The 3,382-nt window shown below is 53.4% G+C and overlaps 1 pseudogene; it reads right to left on the reverse strand.

The window, feature by feature from the left end:
- Positions 1-2,153: 2,153 nt before the first annotated feature.
- Positions 2,154-3,095, reverse strand: LOC139828992 (olfactory receptor 14J1-like; annotated as a pseudogene).
- Between the last annotated feature and the right edge of the window lie 287 nt (positions 3,096-3,382).

Here is a 3,382-nt window from a genome sequence, read left to right on the forward strand (position 1 = left end):
ACTCTCCTTCCTGCCTTTCTTGAAGATGGGTTTGACGGATGCCAGGACCTCCTCGGTTGGACTGTCATTTTGAAAACACACTCCAGAATCACAGGCAAGGGTGACATAACAGACAGGAAACCTCCCCTGGTGCAAATTGCGGCCATTACCTCCTCCCATATCACTTCCTACTTGGGAGAAGAGACAACAACATCCATGTTCCAACCTCCTTTCAGGCAATTGTGGACAGTGAGAAGGTCTCCCCTCAGCCTCCTGTTCTCCAGGCTGAGCAGCCCCAGCTCCCTCAACCACACCGCATCACATTTGTGCTCCAGCCCCTCAGCAGCTTTGTCACCTCCTCTGCACTCTGCACTGAACGTCCTTCTTGAAATAAGGGACCCAAAACTGAACACAGGATTCAAGATGGGGGCTCACCAGTGCCGAGAACAGTGGGGCAATCACTTCTCTAGTTCTGCTGCCCACATTATTCCTGATACAAGCCAGGATGCTGTTGGCCTTTTTGGCCAGCTGGGCACACACTGGCTCATGTTCAGCCACTGTCAATCAACACCTCCAGATCCCTTTCCACAAGGCAGCTTTCCAGCCACTCTCCCCTGAGCCTGTAGCGTTCATGTGGTTCTTGTGACCCAAGTGCAGAACCCAGCATTTGGCCTTGTTAAGCCTCAGACAATTGGCCTCAGCCCCATGATCCAGCAGGTCCAGATCCCTCTGTGTGGCCATCCTCATGTCCCACGTCATGAGGAATGGACATGGGGACCTGAGTTTAAGGAAGCACATCCCAGTGCTGCATTCAGTTCGTCTCCCATGGGATGTTATTGGAAACATGAAGTGACCTTGTGACTGATTGTCCCACAGGCCTTCATGGAACCGGCAGGAATAGTTGATGGTGTTTGTACTGAGTTGGGTTCATCTTATGTACATGATATGCATGCTCATATCTCATCCGTACAATGGAAACACTGGATTCTGACCTAGTGTCCTTGCGTTGAGGGATGAACAACCTCTCTCAGCTGGGGTGAAGGGCCAGTGCAGGAAATGGTGGTTTTGAGGGGCTGGTCTGTGATGACTGGGGAAGCTGCCCCAGGACAGTCCCATGAACATGGGGACACACCAGACCCTGCTCTGCTGGTCCTTCAGGGCTCTCCCAGGAGACCTGGCTGGGATGGGACACTGCTGTGTGCCAGCCCTGCACACTCACACACTTCAGCTGGTCACTGGTGTTTTCTTCTCTGGGGCATTTGCCAGTTCAGCCCTCCCACCCCCTCCTGAATTTTGCCACGCCCCTGCCCTCTCCCCAGCCCAGCCCGGCAGAGCAGCCACACTGGAACTGGTCCCACAGCAGTGGGGACCAGTGAGAATGAAGGACAGTGAGAATGTTCATCCAGCCGGCACGCTGAGAGGATCTCCAGCCCAGGCAGCTCGCAGACCCAGGTCCAGACTTGCCCCCCAGGACAGCATGAGACGTTTGACCTAGGGGATCTTCAGGAAGGTCCTGCTGCCACAGTGCCAGGGCCACCTGCCCCAGGCTGCCACCTGCAGCAAAGGGTTTCTCTTTCCACCTCTTTTCTGCACACATTCCGTGCCACACGCTTCTCCTTGAAAATCCCATCTCCCCACAGAGCCCTTTCCCAAGAGAGCTGAGTTATGCTGACTTTTCTGGTTGTTCCTGCACCCTCTTTCCATGCTCCATACAACCCCAACTTGACAGTGCTACACTGCAGAGCAAGTGGACTGTGGTGCCCAGGGCCGTGGGGTGAGTCCGCAGATTCATGTTGGTCAGGATGGGAGGAAGACCCAGCTCAGGGCGGCTCCTACACACTCCCCCTCAGCACACAGACATGGCTTCTGCAGCTCCAGAGATCTCAGAGAGAGGATTCTGGGCAAACAACTCAGTGTGGGGTCCTTTATTTCATTTTATACACATAGAGAGTACGGCTCCTCATTTACACAAAGACGACGGGACACACTAGACAGGTAAACATGGACACAGCCATAAGATGACAATGTGGATAGCATTAATACAACCAAGAAGAGCAAACACCAAAGATAACAAACAAACAATTAAACAAACAAAACAAAACAAAAACAACAACGTACAGAATTCAGGCTGAACAAGTAATACGTTATTGCAAGTGACATGCAGAAGAAGGAGGTCAGTTTGTTACTGCTTTTGAAAAGCAAACAATCAACAGTTTCCTTATAGACTCCTTGAGTTCCTTGTTCCTCATGCTGTAGATGAGGGGGTTCACTGCTGGAGGCACCAGTGAGTACAAAACAGAAACCACCAGATCCAGGGATGGGGAAGAGATGGAGGGGGGCTTCAGGTAGGCAAACATGGCAGTGCTCACAAACAGGGAGACCACAGCCAGGTGAGGGAGGCAGGTGGAAAAGGCTTTGTGCCGTCCCTGCTCAGAGGGGATCCTCAGCACGGCCCTGAAGATCTGCACATAGGACAGCACAATGAACACAAAACACCCAAATACTACTGATATACTAAGCACGAGAAGCCTGACTTCCTTTAGGGAGGAGCGTGAGCAGGAGAGCTTGAGGATCTGGGGGATTTCACAGAAGAAGTGGCCCAGGGCATTGCCCTTGCACAGTGGCAGTGAAAATGTATTGGCCGTGTGCAGCAGAGCATTGAGAAACCCAGTGGCCCAGGCAGCTGCTGCCATGTGGACACAAGCTCTGCTGCCCAGGAGGGTCCCTTAGTGCAGGGGTTTGCAGATGGCAACGTAGCGGTCGTAGGACATGACGGTGAGGAGAGAATATTCTGCTGAAGCTAAAAAGAAAAAAAGAAAGAGTTGTGCAGCACACCCTGCATAGGAAATGACCCTGGTATCCCACAGAGAGTTGGCCATGGACTTGGGGACAATGCTGGAGATGGTGCCCATATCGAGGAGGGAGAGGTTGAGCAGGAAGAAGTACATGGGGGTGTGGAGGTGCTGGTCCCAGGCTATGGTGGTGATGATGAGGCCGTTGCCCAGGAGGGCAGCCAGGTAGATGCCCAGGAAGAGCCAGAAGTGCAAGAGCTGCAGCTCCCATGTGTCTGCGAATGCCAAAAGGAGGAACTGGGTGATGGAGCTGCTGTTGAACATTTGCTGTCTGTGGGCATGAGGACCTGTGCAAGGAGGAAAAGACAGTGAGGATTTAGGGGAGATTTCTCTGACCAAAATCAAAGCCATTTCTCACACACCCTCCCTGGCTCCACACCCCTTGCCCTTTTCCAGAACTTCCTCCAGCTCCGTGTCTCAGCCCTGGGTGGTGCTGGCTGGAGGTGCCGTGAGGAGCAGGGCCTGTGCCCGCTGGCTGCGGAGGAGTCAGCCCTGCTCTGCTGCAGGGGGTCATGGTAATGGGGGGCAAGGAACAGTCCTGGGGTTCAGCA

The sequence above is a fragment of the Patagioenas fasciata genome, chromosome 12 (assembly GCF_037038585.1).
Source record: "Patagioenas fasciata isolate bPatFas1 chromosome 12, bPatFas1.hap1, whole genome shotgun sequence".
NCBI lineage: Eukaryota > Metazoa > Chordata > Aves > Columbiformes > Columbidae > Patagioenas > Patagioenas fasciata.